General features: G+C 37.0%; 1 protein-coding gene across 8 annotated transcripts in view; it reads right to left on the reverse strand.

Moving 5' to 3' along the window:
• The window catches only part of Gtdc1 (glycosyltransferase like domain containing 1), a 376,640-nt gene that overhangs the window by 244,762 nt on the left and 114,122 nt on the right, over positions 1-17,756 (reverse strand). The window contains exon 1 of one of the 8 annotated variants that reach the window (XM_052726343.1): positions 11,699-11,717. The exons of 6 other annotated variants lie outside the window; for them this stretch is intronic. The gene's annotated coding sequence lies outside the window, so the exon portion shown is untranslated. Of the gene's footprint in view, positions 1-10,097; positions 10,118-11,698; positions 11,718-17,756 lie in introns of those variants that run through there. One more of the 8 variants, XM_052726349.1, reaches the window with a different exon arrangement.

The raw sequence follows: 17,756 nt of genomic DNA on the forward strand, positions 1-17,756 counted from the left end.
AATCATAACACAAAACCTCCAGGAAATTTGGGACAACATGAAAAGACCAAACCTAAGAATAATAATACAAGAAGGAGAAGAATACCAACTCAAAGGCACAGAAAATATATTCTACAAAATCATGGAAGAAAACTTTCCTAACCTAAAGAAGGAAATGCCTATGAAGATACAAGACGCTTACATAACACCAAGTAGACTGGATCAAAAAAAAAGCCCTCCCCACATAATAATCAAACCACTAAACAAGCAGAATAAAAAAAAAAAAAAAAAAAAAGAACTGCAAAGGAAAAAGGCCAAGTAACATATAAAGGCAGACCCATCAGGCTTCTCAATGGATACTCTGAAAGCCAGAAGATCCTGGACAGACATTATGCAGACACTAAGTGACCATGGATGCCAACCCAGACTATTATACCCAGCAAAATTATAAATCACCATAGATGGAGTAAACAAAATATTCCATGATAAAACCAGATTTAAACAAAACCTATCCACAAATCCAGCCCTACAGAAAGCACTAGAAAGAAAAATCTAACCTAAGGAAATTAAACACATCCATGAAAACTCGGGCAATAGATAATCCCACACCAATAAATTCAAAACAAGGTAAACACATAACAACACTACCACCAAAAAATAACAGGAATTAACAATCACTGGTCATTAATATCCATTAATATCAATGGTCTCAATTCGCCTATAAAATACACAAGCTAACAGAATGCATATGAAATCAGGACCCATCCTTCCACTGTATACAAGAAATACACCTCAACTTTAAAGACAGACACTATCTCAGAGTGAAAGGCTAGGAAAAGACTATCCAATCAAATGGACATAAGAAGCAAGCTGGTAAGCCTGGCAGTGGTGGCACATGCCTTTAATTCCAGCACTCAGGAGGCAGAGGCAGGTGGATCTCTGTGAGTTCAAGGCCAGCCTGGGCTACAGATCGAGATCCAGGACAGGAACCAAAACTACACAGAGAAACCCTGTTTTGCAAAACAAAAAAGAAAAAAAAGAAGAAAGAAAGAAAGGAAGGGAGGGAGGGAGAGGGGGGGAGAGAGAGAGAAAGAGGGAAGGAAGGAAGGAAGGAAGGAAGGAAGGAAGGAAGGAAGGAAAAAACAAAACAAGCAAGCTGATATAGCTACCCTAATATCTAATAAAATAGACTTCAAACTAAAATCAATAGAAAGAGATTGGGAAGGACATTACTTACTTATCACAAGGAAAGTCCACCAAGATGAAGTCTTAATTCTGAACATTTATGCCCCAAATACAAGGGCAACCACATTTGTAAAAGAAACACTGCTAAAGCTTAAATCACACATTAAACCCCACACACCAGTAGTAGGAGATTTCAACACCACAATCTCACCAATGGACAGGTCTGCCAGACTGAAACTTAACAGAGAAATAAGGGAACTAACAGCTATTTTGACTCAAATAGACTTAATAGATATCTACAGAACATTCCAGCCTAACACAAAAGAATATACCTTCTTCTCAGTACCCCATGGAACCTTCTCTAAAATTGACCACATGCTCGGTCACAAAGCAAATCTCAACAGATTAAAAAAAAAAAAAAAAAAAAAAAAAAGAAAAGAAAGAACCTCCTGGCCAAGCCAAGCCAGACCACCATGGCTTAAAGTTAAATTTCAACAACAACAAAAATTACAGAAAGCCTACAATCTCATGGAAACTGAATAATGCCCAACTGAATCATCAATGGGTCAAGGAATAAAGGAAGAAAGAAGTTAAAGATTTTCTAGCCGGGCGGCGGTGGCGCACGCCTTTAATCCCAGGCAGATCTCTGTGAGTTCCAGGCCAGCCTGGGCTACAGAGTTGAGTTCCAGGAAAGGCGCAAAGCTACACAGAGAAACCCTGTCTTGAAAAAAAAAAAAAAAAAAAAAAAAAAAGATTTTCTAGAATTCAATGAAAATGAAAGTACAACATACCCAAACTTATGAGACACTATGAAAGCAGTGCTAAGAGAAAATTCATAGGACTAAATGCCCACATAAAGAAGATGGAGAAATCTCACATAATGACTTAACAACACACCTGAAAGCTCTAGAACCGAAAGAAGCAAACTCACCCAGAAGGAATACGCCAGGAAATAATCAAATTGTGGGCTGAAATCAATAAAATAGAAACAAAGAGAACAATACAAAGAATCAATGAAACAAAGAGTTGGTTCTTTGAGAAAATCAACAAGATAACCAGCACTTATCCAAATTAAGCAAAAGGCCAAGAGAGAGAGAGAGAGAGAGAGAGAGCATCCAAATTAACAAAATCAGAAATGAAAAGGGAGACATAACAACAGACAATGAGGAAATTCAGAAAATCATCAGGTCATACTTCAAAAACCTATACTCCACAAAATTGGGAAATCTGAAAGAAATGGACAATTTTCTGGATAGGTAACATGTACCAAAGTTAAATCAAGACCAGATAAACTATTTAAATAGACCAATAACCCCTAAAAAAAAAAAAAAAAAAAAAAAAAATAGAGACATCATTAAAGGTCTCCAAACCTAAAAAGCCCAGGACCAGATGGCTTCAGCACAGAATTCTACCAGATTTTCAAAGAAAAGCTAATTCAAATACTCTTCAAATTGTTCACACAATAGACCCAGAAGGAACATTACCGAACTCTTTTTATGAGGCTACAGTTACCCTGATACCCAAACCACACAAAGAGGAAACAAAGAAAAGAGAATTACAGACCAATCTCCCTCATGAACACAGATGCAAAAATACTCAATAAAATATTGGCAAACCGAATCTAAGAACACATCAAAAAAATATCCACTATGACCAAGTAGGCTTCATCCTAGGGATGCGAGGATGGTTCAATATATGAAAATCTGTCAATGTGATACACCATATAAACAAACTGGAGAAAAAAAAAACACACATGATCATCTCATCAGATGGTAAAAAAGCCTTTGACAAAATCCAACACCCCTTCATGATAAAGGTCCTAGAAAGGTCAAGAATACAAGGAACATATCTAAACATAATAAAGGCAATTTACAGCAAGCCAACAGCCAACATCAAATTAAATGGAGAGAAACTCAAAGCAATTCCACTAAAATCAGGAACAAGACAAGGATGGCCACTCTCCCCTTATTTATTCAATATAGTACTTGAAGTTCTAGATAGACCAATAAGACAACAAATGAACATAAGGGGGATAGAAACTGGAAAGGAAGAAGTCAAACTTTCACTATTTGCAGATGATATGATAGTATCATCTACCAGGGAACTCCTACAGCTGATAAACTCCTTCAGTAATGTGGCAGGATACAAGATTAACTCAAAAAAATTAATAGTCCTCCTATATACAAATGATAAATGGGCTGAGAAAGAAATCAGAGAAACATCACCCTTTACAACAGCCACAAATAATATAAAATATCTTGGGGTAACTCTAACAAAGCAAGTGAAGGACCTGTACGATGAGAACTTCAAATCTCTGAAGAAATAAACTGAAGAAGATATCAACAAATAGAAAGATCTCCGATGCTCACAGATAGGTAGGATTAAAATAGTAAAAATGGCAATCAGACTAAAAGCAATCTACACATTCAATGCAATCCCCATCAAAATCCCAACACAATTCATCACAGACTTGGAAAGAAAAATACTCAACTTCATATGGAAAAACAAAAAACCCAGCATAGCTAAAAGAATACTGTTCAATAAAGCAACCTCTGGAGGCAACAGGATCCCTGACCTCAAACTATACTATAGAGCTATAGTAAAAAAAACAGCTTGGTACTGGCATAAAAACCAACATGTGGACCAATGGAATCAAATTGAAGACCCTGACATTAATTCGAACACCTATAAACACCTGATTTTTGAAAAAGAAGCCAAGATCATACAATGGAAAAAAGAAAGCATCTTCAACAAATGGTACTGGCATAACTGGATGTCAACATGTAGAAGATTACAAATAGATCCATATCCGTCGCCGTGCACAAAACTCAAGTACAAGTGGATCAAAGACCTCAACATAAATCCAGTTACGTTGAACTTGTTAAAAGAGAAAGTAGGAAGTAGTCTTGAATGCATTGGTACAGGAGACCACTTCATAAATATAACACCAGTAGCACAGACATTGAGAGAAACAATTAATAAATGGGACCTCCTTAAACTAAGAAGCTTTTGTAGGACAAAGGACACAGTCAATGAGCCAAAAAGACATCCTACAGAATGGGAAAAGATCTTCACCAACCCCACATCTGACAGAGGGCTGATGTCTAAAATATATAAAGAATTCAAGAAACTAGACATCAAAATATTGAACCATCCAATTAACAAATGGGCTACAGAGCTAAACAGAGAATTCTCAACAGAAGAATCACAAATGGCTGAAAAACATTTATGGAACGGCTCAATATCCTTAGTCATCAGGGAAATGCAAATCAAAATGACTCTGAGATACCATCTTACACCTGTCAGAATGGCTATGATCAAAAACACTGAAGACAGCTTACGTTGGAGAGGATACACAGCAAGGGGAACACTCCTCCACTGTTGGTGGGAATGCAAACTTGTACAGCCACTTTGGAAATCAGTATGGCGGTTTTTCAGAAAATTGGGAATCAATCTACCTCAAGACTCAGCTATACCACTCTTGGGCATATACCCAAGTAATGCTCAATCATACCACAAGGACACATGCTCAACTATGTTCACAGCAGCATTACTCATAATAGCCAGAACCTGGAAACAATCTAGATGCCACTCAACCGAAGAATGGACTAAGAAAATGTGGCACATATACACAATGGGGTATTACCCAGAATAGAAAAATAATGGCATCATGAAATTTGCAGGTAAATGGATGGATCTAGAAAATATTATCCTGAGTGAAGTAAGCGAGACTCAGAAGGACAAACATGGGATATACTCACTCATAAGTGGATACCAAACGTAAAGACAAATAACCAGACTGCAACCAACAGCTCTAGGGAGACTAGCAAACAAAGAGGACCCTAGGAGGGATGCATGGGTTGCCCAGTGAAGGAGAAATATATGAGATCTACATGAGCAAACTGCGGGTGAGGAGGGGTAGTGGAGGGCAAGGGATGGGGGAATGAGAACATAGCAGAATGGAAGTTTTGAGCTGGAACAGGGACAGAGTGGGAGAGCAAGGAAGAGATACCATGATAAATGAAGACATCATGGGAATAGGGAGAAACAGAGTGCTAAGGAAGTTCCCAAGAATCCACAAGGATGACCCCACCTTAGACTACTGGCAATAATTGAGAGAATGCCTGAACTGGCCTACAATGGTGATCAGATGGATGAATACCCTGTCATCAAAGAGCCTTAATCCAGTGAATGATGGAAGCAGATGCAGAGATCCACGGCCGGGCGCCAGGCTGAGCTCCAGGAGTCTAATGGATGAGAGAGGAGGAATTATATGAACAAGTGACATTGAGATCATGATAGGAAAACATACAGAGACAGCCAACCAAACTAGTGGAAATGCATGAACTGTGGACCAATAGCTATGAAGCCCCCATGGTACTGGACTAGGCCCTCTGAATAGGCAACACAGTTGTTTAGTGTGAACTGTTTAGGGGGTTCCCAGGCAATGGGATCAGGATCCATTCCTGGTGCATGAGGCAGCTTTTTGGAGCCCAGTGCCTATGGTGGGACACCTTGCACAGCCTTGGTGCAGGAAGGAGGGGCTTGGACCTGCCTTAATTGAATGCACCAGGCTCTGCTGACTCCCCATGGGAGACCTTGCTTTGGAGGAGGTAGGAATGGGAGGTGGGTTGGGAGGAAGGCTGGGGGGAGGCGGGAGTAGGGAGGAGAGGGGGATCTGTGGTTGGTACGTAAAATGAATAGAAAATTTAATAAAATAAATTTTAAAAACAACAACAACAACAACAACAAAAAAGGAGCTGGGTGGTGATAGCACATGCCTTTAATCTCAACTCTCAGAAGGCAGAAGCAGGTGGATGTGTGAAGTCAAGGCCAGCATGATCTACAGAGTAAGTTCCAGGACAGCTAGGGATACACAGAGAATGTCTCAAAAAAAGAAAAAAAAAAGAAGTAAGAAAACAAATGAGTGTTAAGTGGTACATACAAAAGTTGTATTGGCAACTGGCATTATAATGAATTTATGTATTTTAGGTAATGGAAGAGTATTTTAGTGCATTGGGCAGGCCATGGAGATAGAAGGAAGATAGAAAAGTATTACATCATTCAACTTACTCTACCATGGTTATATAGAGTACCAGAAGGTTTGGGGGGCAGGGTCTCTACAAATACCAACCATGGCTAGCAGAATGTTATATGTGGAGGTAAGAAGAAAGTCTGGTTCAACATGACTCAGTAGCCACTGTTTGTTCATACTTTGAGAGTTTGACACAAGAAAGTTTATATTAGGCATATTTAAGTACATTAAAATTTGGAAAAAAAATTCCTGGTATAACACAAACCTGTGTGCATAATAAAGTTTACAGCATAATTACATTGGAGAAAAATAAATAGTATATAGCTTTTTAAACTAATGTTAAATAATGTTGCATACTACATTCTTAGTCTCAATGACTCAATAATGTTCTTTCCTAATAAAACTGTCCTTCATTTTTTTCAAAATGAGGTCTACTGAATATGTATTTCATAGCAAAATATCATATGGTTTTCAAATTAATGGCTAAATTAAAAAATTTTTTAAATTACTGATGTATGAATCTTCCAATGAGTATCTTGAGAGAGAAGAGTGGTGTGTGTGTTTGTGCATGTGTGTGTATGTATGTGTGTGTGCAAGCACATGAGAGTGGAGGGGAGAGGCAAAAAAAGGGGGAGGCAAAGAGATTAATTCACTTACATGCAAAATAAGATGCAGTATTTACCAGAAAGAGACAAGTCTGATTCTGTTTACTTTCTAGCTGTAGGATATTGGCAAGTTACCTGACTTTTATTGATAAGTTGCCTGACTTTGAAAGACTCATCTATAAAATTAAGATACAGTTCCAACCTTAGAGGCAAGTTATAAAGATAAAATTAGATTCTATGGGGAATAGCAGCTTACCAAAGAAATAAGATATTTAGCCCCTCTAAAATGTATAAATCACTATCTAACAAAAGTGTGTATCACTGAATATACCAGAGTTTTAAATTCAGGTACGTTCAATCAAGGCCTCCTATCAAGAACAGAAAGGAAAAGTGACTATGCATGTGAGTCTGAAATCCATTTCATTTCTCATCAGCAGCTGGTATTTCAAATAACAGTTCCAGAACCCCACAGTTTGGGGTCAGAAAGAAACTTAGGGTTTAGCTACTGAGAGCAGTGTTGTTAGGCTAGCTATGGGGTTCTCCCTCCTGCTTTCATGACACAGCATTCAATGTGTTTTCGGAAACATTCAATAGAGGGAAGTGATTAATCCTTCAAATGATGGTGATAAAAACACCTTAAAAATATTCAAGAGACTAATGAAGAGAATTTACAAAATTGTATCAAAGATTTCAAGCAATACAGGTTAAAAGCATTTTCAAAATAACTTGCTTTCTAAGTCTACATCATTGTGCCCTTTTCTATGATTAATCAAAGGCATGCCACATGTTTATTTTACAAATTTTTTATATGAGTTTGAATCACAAGTTTTTCAACGAGCCATCAGCCATTCATTGTGGAGGAAGCTCATGTAGATGCTCCTGTTGACTGAGATGCAGTGAGCAAATCTAAAACAAAGCATGAGGGAGGTCAAAAATAGAAAAAAAAAATAAATAAAAAAGATTATAGCTATAGTAGATTGCTATCCCTTTAATAGCTCCATAAGAGGGAAGTGTACAGGTTTAAAGTAGCATTTATTTGAACATTTTTCTAGTGGCTAATGGGTGTGCCTACATTTGGGATATTTTTCTAGGGAAAGTAACTATGTCCTACCATCCCTGAACACTATACTTTGTGGCTTTGATTCATGGAATTTGTTCTGCTTGTTTTATGGAAACAGACATATCCTGGAAGCACCCCTACTACTTCTATTGGAACTTCTGTGGCAAGAAGAAAATGTATTCTTCCCTGTACTCTTCTTGAAGCACAACATGGAAGAGAGGTGATTTTTCACTAGATACGAACAAAATGGGGGAACTAATTTTTAAATAAAAGATTCAAACCAAATGTCACTAGAGCATATTAAGGAATGGTTTAAATATTTTCACTGTGCTTGGCCTTTTGTTTTAGAAACACTGTTTGAAATAAGTAAGCATGAGGCAGAAAACACCTACTTAGCTATTATGATATTTGTAAAATATAAAGGCAGTGCTCTGTTTGTCCACTGTAATAGCAGCCAGAGAAACCTGCAGATGGTTACCCTCATATAATGGCACATGCCCAAGCAGGCAGGCCATACAGGCATTTTCAGACTACTAGCAGGGGCTAAGGAGACAGTACTTGGAAAAAGCTAAAAGGGCCTCTGATTTTAAAGTTCTAGTTCTAAATCAAGGACAGAATCTCCTAGATGGCAGTAGGTTAAGATGATGTGTCTGCCAAAAGATGTTGTTAAGCCTACACAAGACAGTATTTGCAGTCAGGAAGCAGAGAGATGAATATGGTGCTTAGCTTGATTTTTGTTTTTTTCCTTTATATTCAGTCTAGGATCCTAGCCTACAGGATGGGGCCACAGACATTCACAGGTGAGTCTTCCTTTACTTAAGCCTTTCTGGAAACACCACATGGACACAGCAGTGTTTCCATGATGACTTTACATCCAGTCTGGCTGACAAAAAAGATTATGTCCCCTCCATTAACTTGACACCTAACACATCACTTTAAATCATAATTCTACCCCAATACCTAAAGTGTGATTTTCATTTCATAAACCAAAATGCATCTAGTCTATCTCTAAAGGTCTCCTGAGTCAAACATTTTCAGTGCTGTTAAAAAATTTTAAGTATTTCTGAGATTCATGCAATCTCTTAAGTGTTATTCACAGACAGACCAAAAAAAAAGGGGGAGGGGGGTTGTATGATTCCAATAAAAATGACACAGAGTAAACACTCATGCTCCTAAAAGAAGTGAGAGGACCAGACTGAAGACTAGCAGGGCAAGTCCTGGAGCTCCCTAGCTGTCCTCTGGGACTTGTGGTGGAATCATGTAGGCTCCTACAGCATTGGGAAGCTCTGCTGCTTGCCTAAATAGAGACAGCCTCCACTCTGCAGCCTTCCACAGTGGATGGCCAATGGTCCAGGCCTCTCTAACATTGCTGGGGTTTCTGTTGTCACTTGAGTTTCATTTCACAGCTTCATTTTTAAGGACTCAATGCAGGGAATCTGACTGCCACACACTGCCTTTCCTCAGAGGCTTTGAGCAACTTTGATTCAAGCTTCTATGACTCCCTAACTTTTTCATTTATCATGTCTGAAAAACCAGAACCATATGGGCAGCACTGCCAAGTTCTGTTGTCAGCTGGAAATGTAGCCTGATCCCCTTGGACCAGTGGCCCTCTAGAATTGCTCTGAGAAAAGAATTCCCTAGGCAGTTTATATCCCACAGGGAACCCCTTAGGCAACACTCTCAATTCTGGCTCTTCTTTCAAATGAATTTGCATTGTCTCAGATTCAGCCTTTGATGAGTGCGATCCTACCCTCAGGGCACATTTCCTATAGTCTCCAAGTAGAGCTTGCCAATTCTCTTTAATGATGTTAATTTCTTTAACAATCACAGCTACTTTCTCCATACCTTCCGCTCCAACTGAGGACTATTTTACAATCTTTTTCTGGTTAAATTCTTCATTTACCATAACCTTCTGCTCTTCCTTACTGCAGAACTGGCTAAGAGCAGTAAATGGTTAAACCATGACACAGCCAGAACGCTATCTACCATCCTGAAATTTCCTTTACCCAACAAATTAGTGCATTATTTTTGAATCCAGCTACCTAATTTCTCAGTACTTCTGCAGAATGAAATCTGTTTCTTGCCAGAATGTAACACTACAGACTCTAACTTAGTTCCCAATAAAGTCCTCATTTCCCTCTGAAACCCCATGAACTGAGAGTTCATGTTCTGCATTTCTCTCAGCATTTTCTAGTCTTTCAATTTTTCTTCAGAATGGCTAAATTCTGCTTACAGTTGACTAGGAGAGTCCTAAATTCTCCCACATTCCTCTGGCAATCCAGTTCCAAAGGCCTCTCTCTAAGCACATGGTCAGGTCCATTCCAGCAATGGCCAAGTCCTCGGGAGCAGCTTTCTCTGTGAGTTATTTCATCCCTGTCATGAACAATCACCTGACAAGAAGCAGCACAGAGTAACCTAAGAGAGGCACAGTTTCTTTTGGTTTGTAGCTGTCATGTTAGAGATGGCATGGTGGTGGGGGAAGTCCCTGTGCCTCCAGCCTGGAAGCAGAGAGAGGTGAAGGCTACAGCACAGTGCAGGGCCTCCAAGCCTTTGCATCAGGATGGACTGTAGTCCTTAAGCTCCAAGCCCGAACAAAGCCTTTCTCCCTGAAGTTTCTTCTGGTCAGGTATTTGGTAACAGCAATGAGGGGGAAAAGACAAAAAACAAAATCTGGTACAATGGATACCAAACAATGACTACATAGCCTCTCCCATAGGACACTCAGAACATTAAGTGACATAAAGTAGAGTACATGGCCATTCCTTACTCCCTAGAAGAACATAAAAAAAAAAATTTTCAGATTAAATGTTTAGCAACTTTTACAGTTTTCTGCTTAAATAAGGAAGCTTTTATGAAAGAATGATCATTGATTCAGCACATTTTATTCTCTAATGACAGCACTGAAAAACTCTACTATACTATGAAAGCTTTATGAACATTTAATTCATTATCAATAGTATGATTTAATGAAAATGATTAAATGTTGAACATTAAATTTGACATATGAGCCAAAGCAATAGAACAAAAATTTTATACCATAAACACTATTTCTAAAGATCGTCTAAAGATCTAAAGAAGTATTTAAGAATTACCTACAATTTACCTGAACAACTGAAAAGGGAGTTGCAATGTGAAAACTGCATAAGTATTTCATGCATTTATCTTGGCCAACAAGAGAATGCCATTAAAATCACCTCAATTACAAACTAATAATACATTAAAAACAGAACTAAAGTAGCTTGTTCCAGTGCTATGAATATTTTTAATTTTTATTAAAAATTTTTGCCACTGCACCTGCATTTATTTTAAGCTTGACCCAATTTCTTTATTCCCTGAGCCATGATCATTTTCAAGGTGAACTACATTTTCCGTCTCCTCCAGCAGTTACAACTGTAGTAGCAGTAAAATCTTTTAACAGTAAAGAGTAGGAAATCTACATGTGACATTCATTCTCAGAATCAATAAATGTATTTAGTTAGTTTTGAAAACCTAAAACACATATGAAACTCATAATTAGTACTCATATATGGTGCACAATCAAACATCAATAATATTCAAATGTTTTCCAATCAAATACCCAGCAATGATGTTAAAAGCAAAGCAATTACTGTATTAAGATATTCCACAGACATCTAGATGTAGGAAGGTAATTTCGGTGATGATGGTTTCAATAGTTTTCATCCCACACACATGAGAAACTGATCCACAAGCTAATCTATACATGGTTTACCTTAAAACATATTCAATCACAGAAAAATATATTTTCTATTTGCCTATATACAATGCCTGGAAAATTAGCTCACAGAGGAAAAAAAGGAAACCACAATCACTGACCTTAGGTTTAAGTTGCAGAAAGTATAATTTGAGTAGGCTTTCCCAGTAGCTCATCAAAGGTTCACCAGGTGTTTCTTTTACTGACCATTTCTCTTCTTTACCTGAATCTTCACCCACTGACTCTAACACTCAGGCTGTATTTTAAAGGCAATCTATAACCCAGCAGAGAAAATACAGCAGTGCTGAGAAAAATTACTATTAACTTCCAGCCCACGCAGTTATTTTAATGACTCATCAGGGAAACCCCAATTGTCAAAATATACCTGTATATTAAACAGTAAAGAATAAGAAAAGAAGAAGAAGGTTTCTGTACTGAAACACGCCACAAATGATTCCACTAACAAAACAAAACCCACTAAGACTGAACATGAATAACAGATTTTGCTAAAGAGTAATAAGGTATATTTAACTGTTGTACAAGGAGAGAGAGAGAGAGAGAGAGAGAGAGAGAGAGAGTTAGTTAGTTAGTTAGTTAGTTAGTTAGTTAGTTAACGGACTCCATCAAAAAGTTGCTTTTGTGGTGGGCTGGAGAGATGGCTCAAAGGTTAAAAACACTGGCTATTCTTCCAGAGGTCCTGAGTTCAATTCCCAGCACCCATATGGTGGCTCACAACCATCTGTAATGAGATCTGGCTCCCTCTTCTGGCCTGCAGGGATACATGCAAATAGAACACTGTATACATAATAAGTAAATAAATCTTTTTAAAAAAAGTTGTTTTTTTAAATCTAGTTATTGTAAAAAAAAAATCAAGAAGAGTAAATTCACCCTAACCCCTCCCATTTCAATGTAATCTCTGAAGACTGAAATGCAATTTAGCATTTAATATAATGTAACCTTGTAATCTAAAAACTATGAGCACTGAAAATATTCTACATAAAGTTAACAAAGTTTGGCGAATAGAAATAAATCCATTTCCTTAGCATTTGTTCAAACTACAAATAATGCCTAATTATTGCATTATTTGCTTATGATACATACACACTGATGTTACTAATATATACTATATTAATGTATGTACTTAAATAGAAATAATTTCAGGTACAAAATTAAAAAGATAGTGCTATCTAATATTTTATAACCCCACAAGCGCTATCTAATACTTTATATATCCACTATTCTATCACTGTTTTTATTTCCTCAAGTCTGACTTTATTTCTTGTCGTGATAACAAAGAGCTAAGGATTTATGCACCAAAATACTTAGGAAGGTATCCTGGTTAATATTACTGTCAACTTGACACACCTGAGAAGAGAACTTCAAATGAAGAATTGCTTCCATCATATGGCCTATGGACATAACTGTGGGGCATTTTCTAGATTGCTCATTGATATAGGTGGGCCCAGCTCACTCTGAACAGTACCATTCCCAGGCAGATGGGCCTGGGCTGTATAAGAAGGGCAGCTAAGCAAGCCAGGGAAAGTCTCTGCTTCAAGCTCCTGCTTTGGTTTCCCTCAGTGATAAACCAAATAAGCTCTTTCTTCTCCCAAGTTGCTCTTAGTCAGTATTTTATCACAGCAACAGAAAGCAAGCTAAATCAGAAATCTTACATACCATGCTGTTGGTGAGACAATTTAAAGCTATTTTTAATGTTTTTCCAATTATGAATTTCAATGATCTCTTAAGTACACATTTTTGCAAAGTAACAATTTTATATCCACATATGACTTTAATTATCCCTGACAAATTTATTCTTTGATTTGAGATTTAACGTTATACTGAAAAATATCAGTCCCTTATTCCGTGATTTAAATTAATAAAAAGTCTTGATTATAAGTTTCAAATGCAAACAAATACCCTGTAACAAATAATTATGTACATATGAAATTTTTATTTACTTGCATTTTTTTTTTTTTTTTTTTTGGTTTTTCGAGACAGGGTTTCTCTGTGTAGCTTTGCGCCTCTCCTGGAACTCACTTGGTAGCCCAGGCTGGCCTTGAACTCACAGAGATCCGCCTGGCTCTGCCTCCCAGAGTTAATATTCTATGTTAAATAGCAAATTATAATTGTGATTTTTGTGTGTGTGTGAGAAGTTCCATGATTTAATTCCACTAAGAAGTAAAATATTGATCCTTTCTCAACTGTTTGCTGCTATTTGTTTCTTGAATTTCAAACTATACAATTTGCTTAGGAGGGTGGAGACAGGCAAATCTCCAGAGTTCATTGGGCAGGCAGCTTAGCCATTTGACAAGTGCTGAATTCAGTAAGAGACCTTGGCCAAGGGTTAAAGTAAAAAGCAATCCAGATAGTCACCAGACATTGACCTCTTGTCTCCACATGCATGCATATATGTCCAAATGCACAGATGCATAGATACAGACACTTCTACTATAAGCACGCGCACGCGCACACACACACACACATATACACACTCAAAATTAGCAATGGATTAATTCTATTTAATTCAATTTGATGACATTTTTAAATAGGATAACATACTTATGAATCAATAGAAAGTTTTACAGCAGAATATCATCCCATGACTCAAACTACTGCCCTAGTCTGTTATACATCCATGTTCCCAACACATGATTCTCCATAAACCACCATTAATCTTTCCAAATGTAAATCTGAAATTGATGATATAAAATAAGGATAAAATCAAGCACTCTGTAAATGGCAGGTTCCTTTTTTCTGGTCCACCTCCACTCTCTTCATTACAACTCAATTTGATCCCTCTCCTGAAACTTGCCCAGACTGCATCACAGCAGTACCAACTACCCACACTCACACAGGTAGTTTGTTTTCTCTTCTGTTAGTTCTCATCATTAGCTCTCTTCTCCTTCTCTTTTACACTTGAACTTTTACAAAAACTTTTGCTCATAAATCACTATTTCTATGAAGCCTCTCCCCTCTCTTAAAGACAATTTCCACTCTGCTCTGTACTCTCAAGAGTAGTAGGATTATACTTTTCAGTCTAATGTCATGTCCTTCTTCTCTGTAAAGCTAGGGAATTCCTAAGAATGGAGACCATGCCATTATTTTGTTGGGATATATCTAAGTATGACATAAACATGGTTATTCCCAGGGTTCTGTTGGACTGAGAAATCAAGGAGACGAAGTACATTTCTTCTGCTTTCAAAGTAGCATTTCTTTTACTTTTAAATTCTAACAAACATGCTAGCAGAACTGTACTTGTTGCTAGTCAGTTTCCATTACTCATGAAATAACTGATCTCAAACAGCAAGTGCATTTGAACATCTCTTACACTCTTTTCAAATACGGACTGTTTTTTTATTAATATTCACAGAACTCAGAATTTATGAGAAAATAACAGGGTTTTATTTTTTTTCCAAGTCAACAGGTGTGATGGTTTTAACCCATTGCTACAAAAAAAATAGCAAGGACTGAAGAAATGGAACACACAGCATAAACAAGTGAATTCTAAGCTAATGTGAAACTCTTCGTCTAAGACAATATCTGCAAGTATCATAAATTTAACAATCAGTTGCAGATTTCTATTGTTTGATTCCTTATCATTCTACTTTAATTCTGTAAGCACAATTAGGATAAGAAGCCAATTCCCTTACTATCAATCTCCAGATCCCGTTCCACATTTAATAATTAGACTTTTATTTAATGTGGAAGTAAAAAGGCATTTTTAAATACTTTCTGCTGACTATGATTCATTTTATAAATGTTTGACAAGATGAATAATACATATGAGTTTTCGAGATGGCATTTCTCCAATGGCTACCACCTCGTTCAAATAGGCTATAAGTCAGTCCAATGGGAGAAAATCAGACTGTCTGACCCATGTAAAAATTAACAGTCAAATAGAAATATCAAAATGTTTCACAGATGCATCACAAATGCAGAAAGTACTGACATCTTTTTATCTAAATCTTTTATAAAAGAAGAAATGATATTGGCAGGACAGAGTAAATGAAAAGCAGAGATTTAAATCCACATGTTGTCCCATTATATTTTACTACAGAGAAATTATATGACCTTAGTGAAAGGCATATTAAATATTTTAGACTTTGGAGTTCCAAGATTATATATAAATGTTTAAGAATTACTACTAATACATGCATAGCAGTACGTGTTACATATATTTGCGGAATGAAAGTATCTATACAATAACAAATATCTTTATCATATATAGTATTTAATAATGCCTTCCAACAGTTTGTAAGCTTGGAACACCAGTAGTATAGGATACATAAAACTAAATATCATCCATCTAGGCTGGGAAAAATTAAATTTTTGCTCCGATCCTCTCGATCTCTTTTAGAGTTCTACATTGCATTACTCCCATCTTTCACTCTTCAGATACATACAAATATGTTCTATATAGAATAAATACATCTTATAAAAACTAGAATTAGAAATAAATAAACATATAACAAGACAGGAAACAGTCCCAAGGCAATAAAGAGATTGACTACATAGCTATGTTCAAAATAGCAAGTAACTACTAGTGCCAATATCAAAGTCTACATCCCCTCAACAAAAAAGATATAATAGTTGATTACACCTACTATCACATGTACAAGGCACATCTGTATGAATAATTATGTACCGTTAATATTATTCACTAGCTATTAAATGCCATGAGCAAACCAAAGAGATTCGCTTTCTTACCACTGTATACTTGCACTCAGCAAACAGAAAGTTTGTTAGGTCAATGAGAAATAAAACACTTTGGTCTTGACAATTTCTTCACAACTGATACAAGACCTTTACCATCAACCACAAATAATTACTTATCATTACTACTAGTTATTACTCAGGAAAAAAAAAACGAATGCACAAAATCTATGATGATATATATACAAGAAGCAGCATCCTAACCTTATTTAAAATGTGACACTCCAGTCCAAAGTGTTCAAGGCCCAGCTGAGAGATTTAGAAAATATGTCCCTTGCCTAATATTCTTCTGTAATATTACTCAACCCAAGGACAAGCAAGGCTATGTTATATAACAGTTTTCTCAGAGATTGAACATTCCATCTCTCATGAGAAACCCCTTAAGACAGCAGGTAAACAACTCATAATAGCTTCAGGAAGTCCCTGAAATTGACCAGATTCACTAGTTCACTCATTCCCCAAGACTATTTACACAGAAGAGACTACAAAGAGTCACTCTTAGACAAGACAGTTGCAAAGATGACTTTCAGAAAAGACAAAAAAAAAAAAACTCTAAGACCAGAACAGCTGCCTGGAAGCAGAAACCAGATGAGCTACCTGGAAGTGGTTTAGACCAACTGAGTCACTTTTAAAGAACACTCCTCAACCTGTAGTTACCTGCAAGCTGTGTGGTATGCTCCATGTTCACAGCTTTTGTGACCTGTCACTCGTGCTAGGGTTGACTTTGGTGATACACCTGTTTCTGAGCTATTTTTGCTGTAACCCTGTGGTGATATATTGTGTACCCTAATAAACTTGTCTGAGGATCAAAGTAGAGTCAAGCCACTAGATTAGAGAAGAGGTCAGGGTGTGAGTGGTGGCACACACCTTTAACCCCAGCACTTGAGATCTCATGACATTGCTTGGGAAGCACATAGGCCTTTAATCCCAGGAAGTAATACGGCAGGGCAGAGAATGGTATATAAGGCTTGAGGAAACAAGAACTCACTTTCTGAAGGCTGAGGATTTCATACAACTAAGAACTAGTGGCTGGCTGCTCTGCTTCTCTGATCTTTCAGCTTTCTCCCTGATATCTGACTATGGGATTTTTTATTAAAAGACCATCCAAGATTCGAAGAATATAACCCTTTACACATATTCCTGTAAATAAACCAATAAAACTCATAGGTTCATCAAATTGGACTTTGGTGGTATCAGTAGTTTAGTCTGTTGTGGACTCCCTATCTGGAATGAGTATATGTGTCTCTTACATCAACTCCAGGAAAGTCTTGTCATACAATAGCTATGACCTGGGAGGAATCAATTGGTCTAATCATTAAACTACCATTTTTTATTAGACAGTATCATTATTTTTATAACTTAGGTTAGCCTTATTAGCTATTTAATCCTATGCTGGTATTTCAAATGAACTCTGACTCTTATGCACACCAAGAGAATTTTAATAAAATGATTAACACATTTGTATCC

This window comes from Peromyscus californicus, unplaced genomic scaffold (assembly GCF_007827085.1).
Source record: "Peromyscus californicus insignis strain IS unplaced genomic scaffold, ASM782708v3 Scaffold_7__1_contigs__length_154581171, whole genome shotgun sequence".
In the NCBI taxonomy this organism is placed as follows: Eukaryota; Metazoa; Chordata; class Mammalia; order Rodentia; family Cricetidae; genus Peromyscus; species Peromyscus californicus.